This window comes from Pelophylax lessonae (assembly GCF_965119305.1).
Source record: "Pelophylax lessonae genome assembly, chromosome: 4".
In the NCBI taxonomy this organism is placed as follows: Eukaryota; Metazoa; Chordata; class Amphibia; order Anura; family Ranidae; genus Pelophylax; species Pelophylax lessonae.
In genome coordinates this window covers 220,661,553-220,687,926 of record NC_138771.1, presented here as the reverse complement: position 1 = coordinate 220,687,926, position 26,374 = coordinate 220,661,553, and the positions used below count along the sequence as shown (strand labels likewise).

General features: G+C 43.2%; 1 protein-coding gene across 4 annotated transcripts in view; it reads right to left on the bottom strand.

Annotated features, from left to right (window-relative positions):
• Positions 1 to 26,374, bottom strand: part of CADPS2 (calcium dependent secretion activator 2) — a 1,183,693-nt gene that overhangs the window by 820,793 nt on the left and 336,526 nt on the right. The gene's annotated exons all lie outside the window — the stretch shown is intronic.

Genomic DNA, 26,374 nt, shown 5'->3' with positions numbered 1-26,374 from the left:
TTTTTGCGATATTAATAAAAAAAAGCGACAATTTTGAAAAAACAACACTATTTTTCTACTTTGACAGTTAAATAATATCCAATATATTCAATTTTTGTCATATATTTAGGCCAAAATGTATTTAGCTACATGTCTTTGACAAAAAATTCTCAATGAGCGCATTTTTAACCGCTTTAAGACCGGAAAATTTTACCCCATTCTTGACCAGGCCATATTTTGCGATTCGGCACTGCTCTAATTTAACGGACAATTGCACGGTCGTGCGATGCTGTAGCCAAATTAAATTTATGCCATTCCCCCACAAATAGAGCTTTCTTTTGGTGGTATTTGATCACCTGTGCCATTTTTACTTTTTGCGCTATAAACAAAAAAAGAGCGACAATTTTGAAAAAATAACAATATTTTTCATATTTTTTTATCGCAATAAGCGTATTTTGATTGGTTTGCGCAAAAGTTATCGCAGCTACTAACTACGGGAAATTTATGTAACTTTTTTTGTTTTTTTTAACTAGTAATGGTGGCGATCTGCAATTTTTTTTGCAGGACTGCGACATTGCGGCTGACAGATTGGACCCTTGACTGACATTTTTGACACTTTTGGTGGTACCAGTGACATTACTACAGTAATCAGTGCTATAAATATGCACTGTTACTGTAAAAATGACACTGGCAGGGAAGGGGTTAACTTTTATTGGTGATCAAAGGGTTAATGTATGCCTAGTGCTTACTGACGTGTGTGGAGGGAGGGGATCTCCTCACTCGATCCCCGATGATCGGGGAAGAGCGGCGGTGATCACCGCCGCTCCTCCCATGGCCCGACTCCCACTGTGACTGAATACAGCGGGAGCGAGCCGCAGTATGCTCAATGTGAGCGGTCGGCAAGTGGTTAATGCTATCATTTTTGTGAAAATGCCAGCTGCCTGGCTACTATGCTGAACCACTGACTTCAATACTTTGGGTCACTGAACTAAAAGAAATACACAGATCAAGAAGCTCAGAATATAATAAAAACTCCTTATTTGCATGCTTGTTCTGTGTGATTCAAAGCATGAGTTGGAGGGTCAACATGACTACCAGAATTTGCAGCAATGGTAGCTTCCATAATGTTGTATGGCTTAGGAATAAAATAACCATGACCAGTAAGTAACAGGTGCTACCAAAAAATCCTGCACAACTGAAAAATATCATGAAGCAGAAATAAGTAGAGACCTACAATATCAGCCAGTTCAAATGTTTGATAAGTAAGGCCATTAAAACTACAGCAGTCATTTTCAACTCTATGAGGATGTGAAGAACAGAGTTATAATAACACAGGAGGCACAGCGCAGACTGCCCTTAGCAAGCTGTCTTCAGCTACCACCTATTGACAGCAGGCAGCATGCTGTTAAGCTAAAGCCTTGTATCCCCACTTGTCACCACAGCATGGAACTCAAGGAAGGTTAGATCCTGCAAATTACTTTAAAAACCCCAAGAGTACTCTTAAGTATGTGCAATATAATATGCATTAAATGTATTTTATTTAAAATGCATATTATGTTTAACATACATAGCTACTGGATATAGAATTGTAAGATTTCCAATAATTTTATTTAATTATATAAGACATGCATAAAGATCAGTATCTCTTTATACTGAACAAAATTTGAAATATTTTTTTGCATTTTCCACATCCTTATATAATTTACCTTATTTAGGTGGAATGCATTCCTCAACAAAATAAAAACAAAAAAAAAAAAAAAAAAAAAGAAAAGAAAATCAATAAATGCCTTTCCTTTGGGATAGAAGGGGACACATTGAAAGGGTATTTATTGATTAATTTGTAAAGAAAGTAGATGACATTTTGTAGAATGCAGTTATTTCCCCTTATTCACATTATAAAGTACCCATTTCCAAACTTACAGTTAAAACTTCAAGTGAATTAATACATTCTAACCTGTTCCTTTGCGATCTTCTAATCTATACTGGACAAATGTTATGTTTTCCACCTATGTTACGTATCACTGCTCTTTGTTACATCATTACATGCATCACAAGTAGAAACTGAAAATTGTAATGTTTTTTTTACACACATTATACAATTTATTATTTGCCAGATGTTTTGAAGTATTTTAATAATCCACCATTATAATGGGCAAGGTCTGGAGCCACAGTTACCTAGAGATTGTACACTGTAACAGATAACTGAAATTACTTGACCCTGCTGCAGTTATAAAACAAACCTCTTCACTCCTCTTTGCCCTGAATAGAAGACACATTTTACGAGCAGCAAATACATTAACCTCATATAGGAGACACAGAGCAGACAATCTGTTCTGACCACAGAAATGAATGCAGCTGGAAAACACAAGTGACATGGAATCACTATTTCAGCGACAAGAGTGCTTTACAATGTATGATGTAATTGTTCTCTGCAACTTTTCCAATATTCATAATAATCCAGTTTGTTCTGTAAATGTGCATTGCAGGAGCTGTATTTACCCACAATTTCAGTGCACATTTAATAGTACTGCTTCAATAAAATATTCTACAAGAAAGAAAAATTAGCACTTCATTATGTGCTTACAATACCATTTTCACCTACAATTGTGGCATGGTACTAGGTTAAAAGTAGAGAAAACAAAATCAGAACCTACTGAACATGTACTGTATTAAATTACCATTAATAGTAATAGGAAAAGTCATGGAATTATTTTATTTCTGATCTCTATATATAACATTATATGTTTTTAGATTAAAATTTAGAATTTAAATTTATTAAAAGTTGCTTGCATTATTCTACATTGTGATATCTGGTAACTGAAATCACAATTAAAATGAATCAGTCACAGTAGTAAACACCTGTCTTTGTAATCTCTGTTGTGTGGGCTGGCAATGCGGTTGCGATCTACCAGTCACATGGGTGCAATTGGCGAGTATACTGTGACACCGCCATGCCAGTCGCCAGCTCTTGAACCCGACTGCCACCTCTCAGACCTCAAAGCAGAGCGGCAATAGGCACTGCAGGCTTCTCCTTAGCTCTGACCTGTCATATGAAACAGCCTAGAGGTGACCAGAGAGGACTTCCCTCCCTTTGCAGGGTGACTGCATCTGATGCGCGGTGACTGAATGTTACAGAGAGAAAGAGGAATTTGAATAGGAGCAATTTAAGCTTAGGAAATAGTTTGTATTGAATAGGATTATTTTTGCTTGTAGAGGGGATGTGTGTTTGTTACTCTTGATGTCTGCACTGTGTGTAATGTACTTCAGACCTCTACATTGTGCATTACATAATACAGACATTTGGACTCTGTTACTACTGACCCCTGCACTCTGCATTACATGCTACTGACCTCTGAACCCAGCATTACTTACTACTGAACTCTGCACTCTGCATTACATGCTACTTACATACTACTGACCTCTGAACCCAGCATTACTTACTACTGAACCCTGCACTCTGCATTACATACTACTGACCTCTGAACCCAGCATTACTTACTACTGACCCCTGCACTCTGCATTACATACTACTGACCTCTGAGCCCAGCATTACGTACTCATGACCCCCCTGCAAGAGATGTAACTTCTGAGGATTTAGTATGTAATGTAAAACTCAAAGAAAGCCATCATACATCACATGCTTCTGACAGATTATCTTTAAAGTAACACATAAAATAGCCCACAATATTTATTGTGTAATACTACAGTTTACCTGTCATGACATTGGATTTAACAGACTTCCTTTTGTGTTATCATAGAGAACTAATTCAGCATATGTATACTGCCATATGACTCTTAAGTAGGAGATAACCTATAACAAAACGAGAATTATAAATGTGAAATAAGGCAGCCAATGTAGAGGGCCCCGAAGTAGGCTCTTTACTACTCTTTTACCTCCTACTGGGTATGTTTCAAGGTCAGTGGACCCAGACTACCCACACATTAGCTCCAGTTTTCATTCTGGTAATTGACTTCTGCACAAGAATAACTTTCTAAATCTTTTACATGTAAATATCAATTTGCTGAAATGTCTCAAATCTGGGCCCGCAAAGATGCATGCTTTTGTGCTGTCTTTTAAAATGATTCTGTTGCTTAAATACATTTTCTAAAACAAGCAGCCTGCAAAAAGGACTATTAACACTTATCGATCAAGCAGAAAGCGAGTCCTTACTTTTATGCTCTTCACAAAATACAACCCCCAGTTAAAACCTTCAGTATTGCATACTTCCTTGTGCATACCCCCAACCCCTATGGGAGCAGCAGTTTCATCCTCATCAGATCATAGCAGTGATGTAGCAGGGAACCAGACATCCAACACAACTGGAAGTGTGTCAGATGTAAAATTTCTGTTAGCTGTAAAGATGCTGTACCTTAGAGAGTGAAGGTTGCTCTCCAGAAAGGCTAGTATTAACAGTCCACATTTACAGGTGTTTTTCCCCCCAAAAAAGGGTCTATGTATCAATGTTTTCTACCAAGATTCACACCACGTTTAACCAAGATTAATACATTTACAACTGGATTGAACTGGAAAAATGCATAAATCTTTGCTACAAGTTGAGTGAATCTCGACTGATAAACTGATATATAGACCAATATAGGACTTTACCATTGTGGTAATTTTTCTGGGATAGTATTACCACCACATTTATTGATTTTACTCTTCCTACGCTTATGTTTGAATCAACTTATACAAAGGACAGGTTCCATATACATTCTCAATTCTAAAAGCTGCAAGATGAGGTCTTTAGCTTGCATAGCAGCAGAATGCCATTATTCAGTTCTGCAGATTCCTGTAAACAGCCTTTTGTGAATACCAGCACTTTACGTCATCTGGTTTAGTGTCCTAATTCTGTCATATTGCGTCTTTAGATTCAAAGTGGTCGTAAACCATTGAATTGCAAAATGAACAAAGCATATCCTCACATAAAGCATACTTGGGTAAATCCATAGCATGCAGCCTGGTTGCTCTCTGCTTCCTCTGCAATCTGCAGGTGTCACTTCGGGCAATTTCATCTTAAACCAGGTAATTCATAGTGATGACCAGCCCGCACCGCCCCTCTAGCATACAGGAGGTAATTGACAGCCTTACTGAGATGACAGTGTGCATTTTTCTCAGTGAGGCTGTGTAGAAGGGGATGTCAGATTGCACTAAGAATCAGGTCAGGTATGACACTCAGGTGTCAGATTACACCCAGCGCTATAGCGTGCAGCGTAGCAGCTAAAGAGGTACAGCACATGTGGGAAGATTTGTTTCATGATTGTTTATCACTTGATGCTTATCATTTCAGTGGGCTTTTGTAAAGGTGTATTAACACACAAAAAAAAATCATAATCCAAGGAAATGTAACTTTTAGACCCTTGCTCCGCTTAGTTTTATACTCTCATACTACCAGGTATTAGGAACTTTTATTTTCCCTTGACCCTTTATAATTTTTAATTTTCTTTTTTCCATTTTTGCGCTATTGCAAAAGGGAATGTTTTAGAGCTGTACATTTTTCCACTTTTAAAAGAATGACTGGCCATATACTTTGCAGCCATATTCCCTAGTTTAACTCACAATGCAGGAGGTAATGTGATACATTTTGAACAATTTCAGCATTATTTGTGCACTTAAAAAAAAAAAAAAAAAAACACAGTTTTGAGCAAAATAATTGTTATATTAATTATGCAAGTCAGGAACAATGTAAAAAGGGAAACTACAAAATGCAATACCATTCACATATATAACACCTTACCTACCATCTTGGTAAAGAATAGGGCTTTACTTTCTCATGTCTGACCCAACAACTGATGAGCAAAAAAGCAGCAGGAGAGGTGGACAAAGCACAAATCCACAGAATAGATGAAGCAGAAACAGGGAAATTATTGCACTGCAGGTCTTCAGGTACTTCTGAAAACTGCTCCCCCCATTACAAATGGACCACATTAGACCACAGATTATTAGGCCCCTAACCCAAAAGAAAGACTCTGATACCCAACCTGACATCGATAAGGGGTCAACTAGAACCTTTAAGATGTCAAACACTCATGGTAAAGGTCTTTTTTAAATAGAATGGAAGCTAAATAAAGTATTTTTGTCTAAAAGGTAGAAATGGTAAGGCAATTCTCTGAAATGTATAGATCATATTTCCTCTAACCACAGAAGTAACAAACCTCAACATTAAGGCTTAAACCAACAGACTAGGCATCCAATGCCCACAAAAGAGAACCGATGACAAATCTAACAGTTTCAAGCTGTTACACTGGGCAGAGCAGGAAGAATGTCCCAAAAACTACTCACATACAGAAATAAAGTTTTCATGTGACCAGAATTTCAATCAATTTGAGATTAACACCCAGAATGCGTTTGCTGTGCAGACATGCACTCCAATAAAAGTCTTGAAGTCTATGAGGCCCAAAACATCCAAATCTGCTTGAAAAGATCCTCTTGTACTTCTTCGAACAACAGTCACTTAAGTGCTCAGGTGTGAATATGCAACATTTACAACAATGGGATTTTTAACATTGAGCATTTTGTAGCTTCAAGGAGTTTCCATTAGAATGTTCCTGTAATTGATTACACCCCCCCCCCCCTACTCTGACCAGTTTCTACCTTTTTATCACTTTATTGTCCTGCAACTGAATTTTGCTTGGAAAGGCTTTAAAACATTTTCCTCACTGAAAACCAGTCATACCACTTATTACACACATGCCTGTACTGTAAAGGAAGAGTATATGTCAGACCAGTTCTGTTACTGAGTGCTGATTACTGAGAGAGTGCTACTGCTTACTCTGGCACCTATTGGACTGCATAGTCCTATTTAGGCTCCTTGCACTGTTGCAAAATGAAAGACTTTGAAAATGGAAGTTAGAAAGATACCTTATCACAAATCTATTTTTGTGGCTTTAGCTGGGTTTCAGGGTCCTCTTTGCAGCAATGTCTTATTTTTCTAGTCAAGCCCCCATAAAACAAAGCTTTGAGGAAGCTCCCACAATTGGCCTCTTGGTCCCTTCTCCAACTAATGCCTTGTCTAATTTCTGAGTTTCGGTGGACAGCCTTCCCAAAACAGCTGCTGTGAAACCTTTTGATTTTTTAAATAAGGGTTTTAATTAGGCGCTCAGATATTTAAAGTTAAAGTACTTTTTGAACAACTCAACCTTGACTGGCAATTCACAAGAACATCGACCACCAAGTCACTTGGAGTACATTGACAGCTCTTTGGTCTTCCTAATGCCGCTTAGAAAGATATATTTTCTAGCAAACTCTGGGGCCTTCAGAGCCGGTCCACACTAGCGCGACTTGTCTGCCTGACAAGTCGCGCTCCCTCGCGGTCCATTGACCGCTACAGGACCCATTCTAATAGGAGCGACACAAGTCGCTCCGACTTAGAAAAAGGGTCCTGTACTACTTCAGGGCGACTTGCATAGACTTCCATTATGTGAAGTCCCTGCAAGTCGCTCCGAAGTCGTGGTGCATGGTAATGCACAAGTCACCCCCGAAGTAGTAAGGAGTCGTGTCGCCTTAGTGTGAACCGACTTAAAAATGTTTTTATTTATTCTGGGATCATTTAACACCCTAATTACAAACAAGCAAATACTAATCCACAGATCAGGTGATATTTTTTAGTAGTTAGTTGAGCCAGGGATTATTTAGAAGCTCCACAGCAAACAGGGTATATACACATAAATTAAAGGCTTATTTTTATTTTATTATAAATCATTTAAATTATGATGTGGATAGATCAGGGATATATGTTCCCAATTAAATCTATTTTTATTACACGTTAAGGAGGTCAACTAACTTACAAATAATTGCTTCTAATCTGGCCAGCATTTGGCTGTTCAGATTTTCTTGAAATTTTGCCTTTGCCACCTACTGTATAGAGTATATAGGACACATTTCATATGCATTTTTATGGAACACCATTGGGAATTAGACATGAAGTCAACAGTGTTTAATATACCTGTTAGCATGTGGTATGTACCTCATACCAAGTTTATCAATGTTAAAATACAAATAGCTCCATTGAATTATAGAGTCAACCTTTTCCAGCTTTCTGCTTTCTAAACAGGCAAGGCAGAGCCATCTTCTGGACACAGGCTACATTGCAATAAGTCAACATAATAGGTTTACTAATCCTAGCAGGCATTTAACATTTCATGCTATTCATATCATAATAAAAAATATTTTTACCATAGCATATACTGTAGTTGCAAAAAGCATGTAAGGGTAAAAGGTACATTGAAAAGCGCTTTGAATTATTAGTGTTTTAGTCCCATTGGGAGACATCTACATTTTTAATCACATCTTGTAACAGAAAAAAGAAAACATGACTGGCTTCAAAGTAAATTAATGGAATTTAGCTGACAGAGTTATTTACCAAGACAGGGTCAATGTGCATTCACTAGCTACATGTAAAATTACTGCAAAAAGTGTGTCCTAACTAGTAATTTTTAGCATCTTAACTCAATTAACCCCTGGGGTTCCCAAGCAAGCCCTTTTCTCCCTAAATCCTCTCAAGTCCCACATTTTTTTTTCAGCACCATCTCAGTTCTGCACATAACTTTCAGAGTTTTTTTTTTTTTTTTTTTAGTTTTTTGTAATCCAACATATTATACATCTTTTTTTTCAGGACAGAAAGAGCTTTACTTTTGTTGTAAATTTGGATAGATCAATTTTTAATTTATGGTCTTTTATTGGGAATAAATAGTAATTTTTAAAATACTTTTTACTGCAATTTTTCCCAAAGCAGTATTTATGTCATTTTCACACCCCCATATATATATATATATATATATCTATATACACACACACAGTATCTCACAAAAGTGAGTACACCCCTCACATTTTTGTAAATATATTATATATTTTCATGTGAAAACACTGAAGAAATGACCCCCCCCGATGACGTCTGTGTACGAGGAAACATGTAGGCGGAGCTTGGCTGGCGTGACGCTTGTTGCTGTGGAGGATCCGGCAGCCATCTTTTGGGAGTCCAGAGCTACTGCTAAATCGATCTACATACTGTTTTATGCTGTTACCTACTGGATAGTGTGTAAGTTGCAAATTTACCTTACAATAAACCTCTAGTTTGATGTACTATACTATACCATGAGGAGTCTCCATTTATATCTTTGATCTGAAGTCTGTTAAGCACTGGTACCGGGCTGCCTGACATAGAGGACTTTTGGATCTGGGACCGGCTCCAGAGTGAATGTTTATTGGGCACGCTTGACTGATCTCTGTAATGGGGGTCTGTCAGATCCGGTAAGAGGCTTGGACACCTGGTGTGTGCTGGTGGTGGCTTCTGGATTCACAGTTCACTTTTTACTCCGTCTGAACCACGTTTACCTTGGATTCCCCATTCATTCATATGTGTGTGGACTCTATATGAACTTTTATTCCCACTTGATATTTTGTGGATTTTATTACAAAAAGCACTGCGTGTTATTTCAAACTGAAGAAATGACACTTTGCTACAATGTAAATGTAAAGTAGTGAGTGTACAGGTTGTATAACCGTGTAAATTTGCTGTCCCTCATAACTCAACACACAGCCATTAACGTCTAAACCTCTGGCAACAAAAGTGAGTACACCCCTAAGTGAAAATTTCCAAATTGGGCTCAATTAGCTTATTTCCCTCCCCGGTGTCATGTGGCTCATTAGTGTTACAAGGTTTCAGGTGTGAATGGGGAGCAGGTGTGTTAAATTTGGTGCTATCGCTCTCACTCTCTCATACTTGTCAGTGGAAGTTCAACATGGCACCTCATGACAAAGAACTCTGAGGATCTGAAAAAAAGAATTGTTACTGTACATAAAGATGGCCTAGGCTACAAGAAGATTGCCAAGGCCCTGAAACTGAGCTGCAGCATGATGGCCAAGACCATACAGCGGTTTAACAGAACAGGTTCCACTCAGAACAGGCCTCGCCATGGTCGACCAAAGAAGTTGAGTGTACGTACTCAGTATCATATCCAGAGGTTGTCTTTGGGAAATAGATGTGCTGCAGAGGTTGAAGGGGTGAGGGGGGTCAGCCTGTCAGTGCTCAGACCATACGCTGCACACTGCATAAAATTGGTCTGCATGGCTGTCATCCCAGATGATGATGCACAAGAAAGCAAACAGTTTGCTGAACACTAAGGACACGGATTACTGGAACCATGTCCTGTGGTCTGATGAGACCAAGATAAACGTATTTGGTTCAGATGGTGTCAAGCGTGTGTGGCGGCAACCAGATTAGGAGTACAAAGACCAGTTTGTCTTGCCTACAATCAAGAATGGTGGTGGGAGTGTCATGGTCTGGGCCTGCACAAGTGCTGCTGGCACCAGGGATCTAAAAAAAGAATTGTTGCTCTACATAAAGATTGCCTGAAACTGAGCTGTAGCATGGTGGTCAAAACAGGGCGGCCCTACTATGGGTCCCGCTGGGTCTATTGGACCCAGGCGGAAGTTTGAGCAGGGGCGGCCATGGCCCGCCACCGCTATGTCCCAGAAATGTATGTGGTTTAAGAAGAATCCCTAGATCGCCGGCCTTTGTCAGCTCAGTGTTGCGGCCACTGGTCGGGCACAGCAATATACAAAATACCACCGTCTCTGCCTCAGTGCCTCCAGCATACTAGTGTCACCTCTGGCTCCTGTGTACATTATATAACTGGAGAGCGGCTGAGCAGCACAAGGCATTGGTGGTGGAGCAGTATAGGCATGGCTTGTGGGGTGGAGCCAGAGCGGGGCATGGGATAGGGAGCAGAGCAGAGGATGTTTCCCGGGAAGGCACAGTATATAGCACAAGTACAGGGCCGGCTCCAGCATTAGGCAGCTTATGCTGACACCAGCCCTGCTCACATGCAGCTTTACCCAGCTCAGAGCAGGCATAGCACACGGTGTCAGCCATCACAACCTCTCAGGCTCTGTGAACTTCAACCGCTGCTTCCCTACAGTGACTTTCAGCTGCTCTCTCTGAGTCCTGGCCCTCCTCCTCCTTTCTCCCAGAACCCACTCTCTTTCCTGAACACCTGACCCACCTGCACCACCAGTTTCTCTCCCTCCAGTGCCCACAAAAAAAAAACAATTCCCTCCCATCTGGGTGGTAGGTAGCAGAGCCTGTGGAGGCACCATTCAAGCCTGGAGACACTCGCTGCTGAGCTGGAGGGGTGTGTGACATTATGGGGAGGAGCCAGAAGGCACATGTATCTCACAGCCACAGTGGAAGGTAGGACAAAGTGCTTAGATAGTTCTCATTATACAGCTCAAAGACTGTACATTATAGATCCCACAGGAAAGATGAAAACAGGGGACATAGACAAATGAGGGCAGTCAGAGAAGAGTACATGGGGACAGAGCAAATGAGAAGGGGAGAAAATAGAAAACATGGTGATTGGTGAGATGTGGACAGAGCAAGGAAGATGAGAACAGGGCAGGGAGATTGAGAAGTTAGAGCAGGAAACATGGGGACAGTCACAGTCTGGGTTTGCTAAACCCAGATGAACAGTATGCAAAAAAAAAAAAAAAAAAAAAAGAAAAGGGCGCTTTTCTCCTGGTCATAAGGCTAGGTTCACATATGCGGTGCGGGAAACACAGCAAATCCTGTGCATTTCCCTCACCACATTGAAATTACACAACATTCATGCAAACAGCATGGGGTGTCAATGTTAAGTTAATGACACTCAAAAACTTTTTGAAAAATGCAATACGATTGACAAAATCGGATCGCATAGGTGGGATTGCGGGGAAAAAAGGGTCCTGCACCTTTTTTTGTGCAGATATGGTGTAATTGGAGCCATACAAATAAATGGTTAAAATCCCACAGTACAAACACCACATGTAATTATCGTGGAGCTGCATGCAAGCAGCCCATAAAAGTGGATGCAAACTGTACCTTCGCCTATGTAGACATAAATCCTTGCACTGGCCCTGCACAAGTACCTGACAATCACCAGTGCTGCATGTAGCAGTTCTTGTTGCCACCCACAGAATAAGAGGCTAAGGCACCACTTTGCCAGCTGGTGAGTTCTACTGGAACAAAACCAAGTTTTCAAGGGGTGGACACAGTACATCTAGGTAATGTGAGTGGCTGGTTTATTTGGTTGCTGTATGTTTACTCAGAGCAAGTTACTCATCAAGTGCTGAGCATTGGCTTGAAAGAACTGCCCTCTCCATCTCACCCAAACTAATGTGGCAGATGTGCAAAAATTGGGGTATAAGTTAAGCTGCTGCCCACGGCAACAGCAAAAGGTCCAAGGCCAGGATCACATCTCCACGGTTCTCAATGCTGCATTTGCAAGGGCACAGCACCCATTCATGTGAATGGGCTACTGTACCTGCATTAAATGCAGAAAAAGGTTCCCTGAACCTTTTTTAAGACGCAACGGCACAGAAACCACATGTGCCATATATCAGCATGCGTTTCCATACCCGGGAAACCGCATCACGTTATTCAGTGTGTGGGAGTGCCATTAAGAGTGAATGGCACGCCCCGTGTTTTTTCTTAAAGTAGTGCATTTTTTGTGCAATTGCATGTGGATATGGTAACACATGCAATTTACACACACTTCCACACCCACACAGATGTGAACCTAGCATAGATTTTTGTTTTATGATATAAAATAATGGATGTGGGGGCCTTTTGGTGGACGTGATTTTTTTTTTTTTTTTCTTTTTAGGGGGGGGGGGCAGTATTTTATTCTTGGACCCAAGCAGCATGTTTTGGGCCAGCCCTGGGCCAAGACCATACAGTGGTTTAACTGGACAGGCTCCACTCAGAACAGGCCTCGTCATGGTGGACCAAAGAAGTTGAGTGCACGTGCTCAGTGTCATATCCAGAGGTTGTCTTTGGGAAATAGACGAATGAGTGCTGCCAACATTGCTGCAGAGGTTGAAAGGGTGGGGGGGTCAGCCTGTCAGTGCTCAGGCCTTACGCTGCACACTGCATCAAATTGATCTGCATGGCTGTCATCCCACAAGGAAGCCTCTTCTAAAGAAGATGCACAAGAAAGCCTGAAAACAGTTTGCTGAAGACAAGCAGACTAAAGACATGGATTGCTGGAGCCATGTCCTGTGGTCTGATGAGACCAAGATAAACTTATTTGGTTCAGATGGTGTCAAGTGTGTGTGTGGAGACAACCAGGTGAGGAGTACAAAGACAAGTGTGTCTTGTCTAAAGTCATGCATGGTGGGAGGAGTGTCATGGTCTGGGGCTTCATGAGTGCTGTCGGCACTGGAAGCTGCAGTTCATTGAGGAAACCATGAATGCCAACATGTACTGTGACATACTGAAGCAGAGCATGATCCCCCTTTCCCTTCGGGGACTGGGAAGCAAGGCAATATTCCAACATGATAATGACCCCAAACACACCTCCAAGACGAACACTCTCTTGCTAAAGAAGCCGAGAGTAAAGGTGATGGACTGGCCAAGCATGTCTCCAGACCTAAACCCTATGGAGCATCTGTGGGGCATCCTCAAATGGAAGGTGGAGGAGCGCAAGGTCTCCAACTTCCACCAGCTTTGTGATGTCCTAATAGAGAAGTGGAAGAGGACTCCAGTGGCAACCTGTGAAGCTGTGGTGAACTCCATGCCCAAGAGGGTTAAGGCAGTGCTGGAAAATAATGGTGGCCACACAAAACATTGACACTTTGGGCCCAATTTGGACATTTCAACTTAGGGGTGTACTCACTTTTGCTGCAGCGGTTTAGACATTAATGGCTGTGGGGTGATATATTTTGAGGGGACAGCGATTTTACACTGGTATACAAGCTGTACACTCACTACTTTATATTGTAGCAAAATGTAATTTCTTCAGTGTTGTCACAAGAAAAGATATAATAAAATATTTATAAAAATGTAAGGGGTGTACTCACTTTTATAAGATGCTGTACATTGAAAGAGTTGTAAAGGCAGATGGTTATTTATCTTATTGTATTCAATGCATTAAGATAAAAATTCTTCTGTGTAAAGCAGCCTTTCCAGCCCCACTAATACTTACTGTACCTGAGCCCCATCTCTGTCCAGCGATATCCACAAGTCTCTCGGCCATCTGGGACTCTGCCTTCTAAATGTCTGACACACAGCCGAAGCGCCATTAACTCCCGCAGATGTCAATCAAAGTCAGTTTGCAGATCAGGAGAGAGAGGGGGCAAGCCGAACCACTGTGTCTCCATAGCAGGCTGCTTGCTGTGCGGGCACTCGACAGGTTGGAGGGGCTAGGAGCAGCAAAAAGGGACCCGAGAATAGGAGGAACCACTGCACAGGGCAGGTAAGTATAACGTGTTTTTTTTAAGTAACAAAACGAGACTTTTCAATCGCTTTAAGAAGCGCTTTGTTCCAGCAGCAGTACCGGAGACTTCATGTCTGCTACCAGAACTGAGTACTTCTTTACCATTCAGGAGAAGCCATGTATTTTCATCAATTAACATAAGACTTGCTCTGATCAGCGGAGATGGAAATCGTATCATCATCCTCCTGCCTTTCCACTTTGGCCAGTAAGAGGAAATAAAAGGCTTCTCCTGAATAGTGGAGAAGCATTCAGGTCGACAATTTTTTTCTGGCAAGGGACAGAAAGCTAAACGTACTGCTGCCAGAACACAGCACTGCTTACTGCAGGAACTCAAGGAACTATTCAAAGTAGTATTCTAGGCCAGTGTTTTTCAACCTTTTTTCAGTCAAGGCACCCTTTAAAATTCTGCACAGTCTGGAGGCACCCCAAATAAGTATTGCATATTGCAGCAGTTTTAACACACGTAGAACACGCAAAGTTAGAGGTGATTTATGCCTCCACCTTTGCACACAAGTACTAAATACTATTCCTAACTTTTCTCTTCTCCCACAGTTTCTCCCCATCTTTTTTCACAATTTTGGGGCAGTTTTAGACACCTCTAAAGAACCCAGTTGGCACCTCGGGGTGCCGTGGAACCCTTGTTGAAAAAGGCTGGCATACTGCAACACAAGAAATTCATGTTGCCTCTTCATAGGTATTGCCTTGCCTTGAATGTGGCGCCTCTCCTGGAGAAAATCGTTTCTTTATCTATGACATTTTCCCCCAAAATTGTTTGGATATTTGGGAACAATTTTTAGGTGTTTTGCCAAGGCACCCCTGATGAACCTAGAAGGCACCCCAGGGTGCCACGGCACCCTGGTTGAAAAAGGCTGTTCTAGGCTAAAGGATATTTGAACTGTAACACTTAACTTCTATTTTGTGCTCCTTTTTGGTTTGTTACATTTATTATTGTAAACATTTTGTTATATCTGTTCAATAAGGCTACATTCACACCTGAGCGTAGCGTTTTTGCGCATTTTTTTACCGCGATTTTTGCTGCGATTTTTGTGCAGGCGTTTTTAGATTGAATAGAGATCAAAGGAAAACGCCTGTAATCTGCCCAAAAAGAAGCTCATGTACTTTTTTGAGCGTTGGGCGTTTTGCTCACAGCGTCAAAACGCTCAGATGTGAACAGGGGCCATTGAAATGAATAGGATTTGTCTTGTTGGGCGTTTTGAGAGCTGATCCTAGAGCAGAAAAACTCCCCAAAAACGCCCCAAAACGCCTACATGTGAACGGAGCCTAAGGAAAAAACCTGCTTATCTTGTCAGAAATTTAGAGCTGCTGTGTCCACTTGCGGTGTTATCTAAAAAAGTATATTTCTAGTTGTTATCTTGTACTACAAAATGATTACCCTTTATGTTGTTAGTATCTGACAGTGGGAGTGGTTGAGTAGTTTATATCCAACACTAAGAAGTGCTGACACCACTCAGTCTACAAAAAGGCTGTGTTAGCACGCAACAGGACTTAAGACTTTTTTTTTTATACAGTATTTCACAAAAGTGAGTACACCCCTCACATTTTTGTAAATATTTTATTATATCCTTTTTTTATGTGACAACACTGAAGAAATGACACTTTGCTACAATGTAAAGTAGTGAGTGTACAGGTTGTATAAGGGTCCTTTCACACGGTCCGCATCCGCCGAAGGACTCTCAGCAGGGATCGATCTGCCAATTCCCCGCTGAGCAGGGGGATGGCAGCTCCGTCTCTGCTCTGTGTGCGGAGATGGAGCTGTCAGATCCCCACTGTACTCTATGGGGGAATCAGATGAGAACAGACCACCTGTCCGTTCTCATCCGATCCGCTGGACAGATGGAAAATAAGGTTTCCATTCGTCCAGGTTTCACAGATAGGATCGGAAGCGGATAGCAGTGGGTGTCAGCGGAGATGTCACCGCTGACATCCGCTGCCCCATAGGAATGCATGGGGCATCCGATCAGTTCCGCCTGAAAAACTGACAGGCGGAACTGATCAAGTCGTTCGTGTGAAAGGACCCTAACAGTGTAAATTTGCTGTCCCCTCATAAAAACACAACACACAGCCATTAATGTCCAAACCGCTGGCAACAAAAGTGAGTACACCCCCATAAGTGAAAAGGTCCAAATTGGGCCCAAAGTGTCAATATTTTGTGTGGCCACCAATATTTTCAAGCACTGCCTTAACCCTCTTGGGCATGGAGTTCAACAGAGCTTCACAACTTGCCACTGGAGTCCTCTTCCACTCCTCTATGACGACATCACGAAGCTGGTGGATGTTAAGAGACCCTGCGCTCCTCCACCTTCCGTTTGAGGATGCCCCACAGATGCTCAATAGGGTTTAGGTATGCAGACATGTTTGGTCAGTCCACCACCTTTACCCTCAGCTTCTTTAGCAAGCAGTGGTCATCTTGGAGGTGTGTTTGGGGGTCGTTATGTTGGAATACTGCCCTGCGGCCCAGTCTCGGCAGGGAGAGGATCATGCTCTGCTTCAGTATGTCACAGTACATGTTGGCTATTATGGTTTCCCCAATGAACTGTAGATCCCCAGTGCCAGCAGCACTTGTGCAGGCCCAGACCATGACACTCCCACCACCAGTCTTGATTGTAGGCAAGACAAACTGGTCTTTGTACTCCTAATCTGGTTGCCGCCACACACGCTTGACACCATCTGAACCAAATAAGTTTATCTTGGTCTCATCAGACCACAGGACATGGTTCCAGTAATCCATGTCCTTAGTCTTCAGCAAACTGTTTGCTTTCTTGTGCATCATCGTCTGGGATGACAGCCATGCAGACCAATTTTATGCAGTGTGCAGCGTATGGTCTGAGCACTGACAGGCTGAACCCTCTCACCCCTTCAACCTCTGCAGCACATCTATTTCTCAAAGACAACCGCTGGATATGATATTGAGTACGTACACTCAACTTCTTTGGTCGACCACGGCGAGGCCTGTTCTGAGTGGAACCTGTTCTGTTAAACCGCTGTATGGTCTTGGCCATCATGCTGCAGCTCAGTTTCAGGGCCTTGGCAATCTTCTTATAGCCTAGGCCATCTTTATGTACAGTAACAATTCTTTTTTTCAGATCCTCAGAGTTCTTTGTCATGAGGTGCCATGTTGAACTTCCAGTGACCGGTATGAGAGAGTAAGAGCAATATCACCTAATTTAACACACCTGCTCCCCATTCACACCTGCAACCTTGTAACACTAACAAGTCACATGACCCTGGGGAGGTAAAATGGCTAATTGGGCCCAATCTGGACATTTTTACTTAGGGGTGTACTCACTTTTGTTGTCAGCGGTTTAGACATTAATGGCTAGGTGTTGAGTTATTTTGTGCTTTCCCAACATGCACAGAAATGCACTGCTTTTTAGCAGACATGCGGCTGTGCCATTAGTTGTTAATGGTACCCCCACACAACTGCTAATGTGCGCCCTAAATGCATAGTGCCACAGCAGTGGGTACGGCAAGATTTTGCAGTCAGACTTCTTTTGTACATTTCTTACGCATAGGACAGCCCTACACGCGACATGAGGAACATGACCCCAACACTCCTCATGATGTCAACGGAGCTTAAGAGCTGAATGCAGATAAAATTGCATTTTTCTATACTTGCAGTGCCTTTAACCACTTCACCACTAGGCCTATTTCGGACACTTTTTGTTTACAAGTTAAAATCAGTATTTTTTCCTAGAAAGATACTTAGAACCCCCAAACATTATATATATTTTTTTAGCAAAGACTCTAGAGAATAAAATGGCGGTCATTGCAATATTTTTTGTCACGCGGTATTTGCGCAGCGGTCTTTAAAACGCCATTTTTTTGGGAAAAATTACATTTCACTGCATTTAAAAAATACTAAACAGTAAAGTTAGCCCATTTTTTTTGTATATTGTGAAAGATGAGGTCATGCCGAGTAAATAGATACCCAACATGTTACGGTTTAAAATTGCGCCCCCCCCCCCCCCCCGTGGGATGGCGACAAACTACGGTCAATAGAGATCTCAATAGGCGACACTTTAAATTTATTTAACGGTTACCAGTTTAGAGTTAGAGTGTAGCTCTTTTTTTTTAATTATTGCTCACGCTCTGGCGATCGCGGCGATACCTCACATGTGTGGTTTGAACAGCGATTTCATTCGCGGCTCGACTTCCATATACGTTTTTTTTTGTGCGCGAGCTAACGGTGACCGGGGCGGCTACATTTTTTTTTTTCCCATTTATTTTATTTTTTTTAACTTTATTACAGTTTTTTTTTAAAAAAAATCACTTTTATTGCTGTCACAAGCAATGTAAACATCCCTTGTGACAGCAATATGCGGTGACAGGTACACTTTATGGAGGGATCGAGGGTCTAAAAGACCTTAGGCCCCTCCACTACACTTCCCTGTATGCAAAATGCCGAAAACGGCGTTTTTGCATACAGCCGTTTTTTAAATTTGCCGCCATTTTGCAGCACACTAACCCAGAAGTGACGTCATGGACGCCGCCTCCGGGTTACGTCATCGGAGACCCGATCAATGCCGTTTCCGGCATTCATCGGGACTCCATCCAGCCGGCGGACGCGCCGGCTGGGTGCTCGGGGCTCCTGGTGGGACGGGAGCCCCGGTAAAAGCCGCGGAAGGCGGCGGGAGGGGAGGGGCGTCCCCTCACGCCCCTCCGGGTAACGATCGAGCGGCTCCCGAGCCGCATCGATCGGTACCGACGGAAAGCCGACCGTCGGCTTTAAACCACGGTACTGGGATGATGCCTCTAGCTAGAGGCATCATCCCGGTATACCCCCGCAAAGTTTAGGACGTCATATGACGTCCACCAAGGGGGAAGTGGTTAAACAGATAAAACGTGGAGAATTATAATATAAAAGGGATAAAACATGGGTAAATTAGCATTTATTGCAGAGATGTACTGCGTGTGTTTGCATTTATATAAGCTTTAGATGTATATAATAAAATCCCATAGCAGAAATCAATATAGGACCTTTCAGCTTTCTAACTTCCATTTTAAGAGACAATCTGACATTTGCTTGACAAAAGGGTGGGCCCCTGAAATGCATAGCTACCCGTCCACTCACCGATGCCAAGGCTTCCAGCAGTCTTGGTTCTCCTGGCAGTACATTTATGATCCCATTCTGTACTCTGAGCTGTACACAGTTTACCCTGAAGTGAGAATTGTTTACTACTAATAAATGTGAACACCTTTTACTAATCTTGTGCCCTGGCAACTTTGTGCATGGATTGGATAGCTCTGGATTCCCATTATCTTATCTGGCCATTCTACGTCACACAGTATTGGACTTTTAGGACTCTGGTTTGAGTGAGCTTGTATTGTATGAAAACATTGTTTTTCTCCTCTTAATTGGGATTTTTAAGGCAATCAGTGAAAAAGACAAAATCTATGATAAAATTTAAATATTTATTGAGAAATAGTTAAAATAGAGATAATTGGTGCACACATCATGTAACCACATTAACCATATAGATCATATTGTAGAGCAATGGTTGAGACATTTCTGATCGTATAATAAAATAAAAAGTATAAATACTTGATCAAAAACCAAATAGTGACAAAAAGGGAGAAAGGGAATACATTACTCCCTCCGTTGGCTTCGATGTGATGACTTCCGGGTCTTGCAGAGAATGGGGAGGCACCCAGCGCGTCTTCCCGCCGCGCATGGGCAAACAAAAGGAGACGCCAAGGACCATTGTCGACGCCATTTTCCTCCATTCTCCCTTAAGGAAGGAGGTGGATCTCAGCATTAAAGCCGAATTGAAATTCGGGAGTACAATCATCGCCATTCTATGGATGTATCCACTGCATGAAGCGATCTAGGACACATTTTTTTGTGAGTATTAAAATTCTGATCCGGCCTTACTAACCGTATTTTTGGGTGGTATGTAGGTCTATAGAGGAGAGACCATTTTGACCCCTCCAAGACCAGCAGCTAACCCTCCCCCTCGTTTTCTGTATTAATACCGACAATGTATTTCTTTACTTTGTTTTAAGGCACCGCAGTGTATGGGGTAATTTCAGCCTTACACCCCATGGCCCTACTGGGACAAAGGGCTCATTCATCATACTCTGTGGGGACTGGCATCTCCCATTTCCTCCCCACACTTCCCTTGACACGGCTATGAGAATCGAAAATAATTTCTTGGAAAGAAACATGGATGAATTGTATTATCTATTTTAATGGTCAAGACAAAGAATGTGGGGGGCGTGGCTGCCAGCGCGGAAGATAGCTGCTTGTTGAGTCAGCTCCGCACGGCCACCCAGGACAAACGCCGCTACTAGGGCCCACAAAGCTCCTACACACCCCGGACACGATCCGTGACCTGCGGGGGACCATCCGCCATGGCTAGGCGCAAGAAGGATACCGGACAGTCCGGTAAAATGACGGGATATCTCATCTCCCAAGCCTCCAGGCTCCGCCAAAATGGCGGCGGGACCACGAGCGGAGGGCAGCGCGGGAAGCCGAGCCCGACGCAGATCCCCAAGCTTCCACAGCTCCAGACTACCCCACCTCAGCGCCGCATGATTGCAAACCCGGATAGCGGACAATCTTCGGGTTCACCTTCGCCACCTTCTCCGTCATCCCGGAGCCCAGCAAAGCACAGACAGCGCAGGGACTCTCCTCCTCCAGCGCTGCACGATTCAGGTATGGAACTACCATCTGAACCATCAGGTACAACACAAGTGGCGATACCCTGCGACCCTTCTGGTCACCCATGAAGGTTCATCTGTGGCTATTAGATCCCTGGAAGAAGGGATCTCAGCGCTCCGTAGATGGAACATACTGCCGGCGGATCAGGCTTTGCCGCCCTTCTCTCCACCTTTACGCCCATTGGAAGCTGAATGGCAAGTAGCATCGCGCAAAAGATCCTCCAGGTCTCCGTCAGTGCACTCCAGCCCCAACGCACACTGAGGACCCACGTCTTTTGTCCTAGGCCACGGATAGCACCTCTATCTGGCCTCCTGTTATTTTTCTAGCGGTTGGTTCCGCTCTCGGACTGCCGAGACAGTCCATTTCTTATGCTTTTTGTTTTCTTTTGCCCTCATACCTATTCCTCCTTCCCCTGCTACCTCCTCCTTGGACAGTAAGGATGATTCGCAACTGATGCATTTTTGTTCTGTTTTGTACGCCCAAAGGTCAGCTCTAAGGATCCCTATGTCTACCCATGACCATTAAGGTAATATCCATCAACGCGAACGGTCTCAATCACCCCGCAAAAAGACGCTCTCTGTGGAAGGAGGCTACCTCACGGAAAGCTGATATATTAGCTGTACAGGAAACACACTTTCAGGTTGACAATCAACCTCGCTGTACCCACAAGAACTTTCCACTGATCCTGTTTGCCTCCTGCAACGACAAGAAGCGGGGTGTGATGCTGGCGTTTAGTGACACTTTGGCGGTCACAATCCACAAGACTGTACTGGATCCTGACGGCAGGTTCATCATCACCACCTGTGACATAAATGGCATGCCAATGACTCTGTGTGTACTCTACGCACCAAACTCGCACCAACTTCGGTTCCTGAAGAGAGTTCTTCCGCAAGTATATGATGTTAAATATGGTCATTTATTGTTGTGTGGGGACTTCAACGCTGTCGTCGACCCTGGGTTGGACACCTCGGCGTCCCCCCGGGATCGACGGCAGTCCTTGGGGCCCCTTCTTCATAAAGAGAAGCTGTACGATGTTTGGCGATGTCAACATGCAGCGGAAAGGGACTATTCCTTTTTCTCTCCTAGACACAATTCCTATTCCAGGATAGATTTGTTCTGTGTAGACTTATTTTTGCTGAATAGGGCGACTTCCTCTGAGATCGCTGACATCACCTGGTCCGACCATGCGGTGGTGGAATTGACCATAGAGGAATCCGCCAAATTCTCCCCGACACGTATCTGGAGATGTGACTCCCGGGTCTTGCAGGACGACGGGTGTCGTAATAGACTCAACAAGGAGATACATGAGTTCCTTGCCATTAACGAACCCTCTGTCTCCGACCCGTGGGTGCTGTGGGGTGCACTCAAGGCCTTCATTAGAGGGGTGTGCATCCAGCAGCAGTCACGGCTTCGGAGGCAGAGGAGGGACAAGATATCATCCCTAACGACTGACATTCACAATCTGGAAATGACCAACAAAGCACGACCGAACGATGCGGACTCGATGGCTTTGATTAAGCTGAGACAGGACCTTAGACTCCTACTCCTAGAACAGTCAGACAAACATCTCCAATACCTTAAACAACAACATTATTTTCAAGCTAACAAAGCGGGGAAATACATGGCCAATCAGGTTAAACACAAACAGGCTAAGTCAAGGATTGCACATCTGCTGCAACCCTCGACCAAAACGAAAATCACACACCCGCAGGCCATAGCCGACGAATTTGCCAACTTCTACGGCGCACTGTATAACTTACAGAACGACCCTAGCGAACACCAACCGACAGCTGCGGATATTGACCAATTCCTCGCGGCCGTGTCCCTGCCATCTCTCACTACTGACCAACTGGAATCGTTGAATTCACCGATTCTACTGTCTGAGGTCCAAACCAGCATCTCCTCCTTGCCCAAGGGTAAATTACCAGGGCCGGATGGATTCTCAAATGAATTCTTCCAGCTCACGTCCCACCTCACGAGCCCCACTTTAGTTGCAGTGTTCAACAAGGCCATGGAGGTGTCTTCACTCCCACCTGACATACTAGGGGCCCACATTGTCACGCTACCCAAACCAGGGAAAGAGCCTAACATCCCTGCTAACTTTCGCCCCATCTCCTTGCTTAATTCCGATGCCAAAATATACGCCCGTATACTCGCCAAACGCTTGCAAGCTATATTGCCGTCCCTTATACATAAAGACCAGATGGGATTCACGGCTGGTAGACAGACGTCGGACGCGACTAGAAGGGTCCTAGGAATCATGCATCTAGCTCATACATCCAAAACCCCGTCAGTGCTACTCACTTTGGACGCCGAAAAGGCATTTGATAGGGTCCACTGGGGGTACATGCGAGCCACGTTGTTGAAATTTGGCTTTCGGGGCCCAATACTGTCAGCTATTACAGCGCTGTATTCTTCCCCAACGGCTCGGGTATACATGGCTGGCACTCTGTGCAAACAGTTCCATATATCGAATGGTACCCGTCAGGGATGTCCTCTCTCTCCATCGATTTTTAACTTAGTCATTGAGCCCTTGGCGGAGACCATTCGATCCAACCCCTGTATAATGGGCTTCTCCCTCCCTTCCTATCATCATAAGATAAACCTTTTTGCGGACGATATTATCTTAATGCTTACCCAACCGCACACGTCCCTCCCAGCAGCTTACGATACACTTCAGGCATATAGTAAGGTATCGTACTACAAATTAAACGCATCCAAGTCCACGGTCCTCAACATGGGGGTCCCCTCCGCATCCCAGATATCCCTCGCGAGTAATATTCCTATTCCATGGTCCTCGGATAAAATACACTACTTGGGTATAGATCTCCCAGCAAACCCTGCCAAATTGCTCTCAACAAATATGTCCAGAATACAGGCAAAGATCAATGCCGACATATCTCGCATGCGCCCCCTGTGGTTCTCATGGAGCGGCAGGGTGGCGGCGTATAAAATGTTTATCTTGCCACAACTGCTGTATTTGTTCAGAGCTCTCCCTATCCATTTCCCTATGACGCACCTCCTCAAACTATCTAGGACCTTGACGACCTACGTGTGGGAGGGCAAGCACCCACGCTGTGCTTTCGCGACTCTAGTTCGGAAGAAACAATTTGGGGGGGCATCGATCCCAGACATACCGACGTACTATTGGGCCACTGTCTTGGCTCAGCTACGACATTGGCTAAACTCTGCCGAACACCCGATTTGGGTGGACCTGGAGAGAGACATTGCACCCATTTCGGACCTCAAAGCGCTGCTTTTGATTGATAAATGGAAGGCTTGGGACCTACGCTTACTGCCTCCTACTATGCAAGCTTCGCTGAGGGTGTGGCGTCGCTCTCCAGTCCCGCTCAATGAAAGAGACATTCTGTCCGAAACCTTATTACCGATTTCTATTCTCCGATTGCATATACCTGATCTCCCCACACGCTTACTGACTAGTTGGGGCCTTAGGTCACTTAACTCCTTCTATGATAACGGCACTTTGCTCTCGACTCTCAACTCCCGACCTCATTCGCAAGTATGCACTCCCACACAACTCCTTTTACCAAGTGCTCAGGGTAACGCACTTCCTACTATCTCACCCATTATGCAAAATAACCGTGGACGGGAAATTATGGGACGCACTCACAGACACATCGGGACATTCCCCTAGACTGTCAACCTACTACAATATATTGCTGGACAATGTGACGTTTCACAAGACCACACACATGTTCAGATGGGACAGGGACCTGAATGCAACTTTCTCTATTACTGAGTGGAAGGCAGCTCTCCAGGCGATTCACAAATATTCACACTGTGCCACCCACTGGGAAACGGCTCTCAAGATAACGAATCGGTGGTACTACACCCCCTTTTGACTGGCAGGCTTCTCCCCAAAATATTCCCAACTATGCTGGAGGGAGTGCTCCCAGGTGGGCACTCTGCTTCACATACTATGGTCGTGCCCCTCCCTACGCAGTTTTTGGAACCAAGTGTTCTCTTACATATCTTCTCACACGGGCTGCCTGACCTCACCGTCCCCAGCTATGGCCTTATTACATCTAGGTATAGATAAAATCCCTGTCATGTATAGACCTTGGGTGACCCATGTTCTTCTGGCGGCCAGGACGGTAGTCCTACGTAAATGGAGAACACCCGATGCCCCGAACCTGTCAGAGGTGGTTTCATTATTAAAAACGAACTATCAATTTGAAAAGGCTATCGCCATCAACCAATTGAAGTTGCAATCCTTCAACTCCCAATGGAACTTCTGGGCAACAACATTGTAGACCAGTTCTAATGTACTGACATTATTGTTCTTTACTGCATCCTTACTCCACTCTACCTCACCTAACCTGTACCTTTCCCTCCCTCCTCTACCCCTCCTCCTCCCCCACCCATGCGACAGGCACTGTTCGGCTTGTACTGTTATGTTTCGTTAAGCCTGTACCATGTCAATATGTTACTGTATTTGTACGGTTGTTCATTTGCAATGTATGCATTTAATTTTCAATAAAAATCATTTACACAAAAAAAAGACAAAGAATGTGGTGGGTAATCATTTATGTGCTCCGTCATGGAGGATTCACGTTTGAAGCCATTATATGCTAATTAGTGATGTATTTTCTTCTTTTTTTTTTTCTTTCTTCCTTTTCTTTCGTGTTGTTTCTTTTTTATTATAGAAACAGGATTACAATATACACATATCCCTGATTTGAACTGAAAGTTCTCAAGTTATTCGAAACGCGTCGGATTTTGATCCCCCCCCGGGGGTCATTTCCCCATGGAGGGAGTAATGTATTCCCTTTCTCCCTTTTTGTCACTATTTGGTTTTTGATCAAGTATTTGTACTTTTTATTTTATTATGCGATCAGAAATGTCTCAACCATTGCTCTACTTATATGGTTTGCTATGACTAGATATACACTCTTGATCATGTATTACTTATAAAAATGTAATCCAGTTATTACATAAATTATTTGATTATTTATAAAAAAAAAACATAACTCTAGAAAGGAACTGAAAAGTAGTTACTGTGGTACTAAAAAAAGAAAAGGATTCACAGTAATTTAGTACATTGTGAAAATCACTATTATGTTTATGACCTTACCATATGGTAAGAGCAACAGTAGTAGCACTTCGAGTTCTCTGTAAAAAAATGATCAAAATGTCATGCTTGCAGACTGTGGGAAAGAACAGTACCATATGACTGACAGTTTAACAGTTAGTTCATCTATGTTGCCTATTAATTCATAAATGAAATTATTAACATAAAGGGCTTCTTTCATTAAAAAAAAAAAAATCACATTAAACATTTGGATGATGCGACTAATTTAATCAAAATATGGACACCCAGGGATTCCCTAACTTTCTATTTTGGCTATGGGACAGGAAGTGAAGGAAAATCTCCCCAAAGGGACACAGGTGGCAAAAAATATTGACATGGGTTATAACTCTCCCTTACTTTATCCTAAAAAA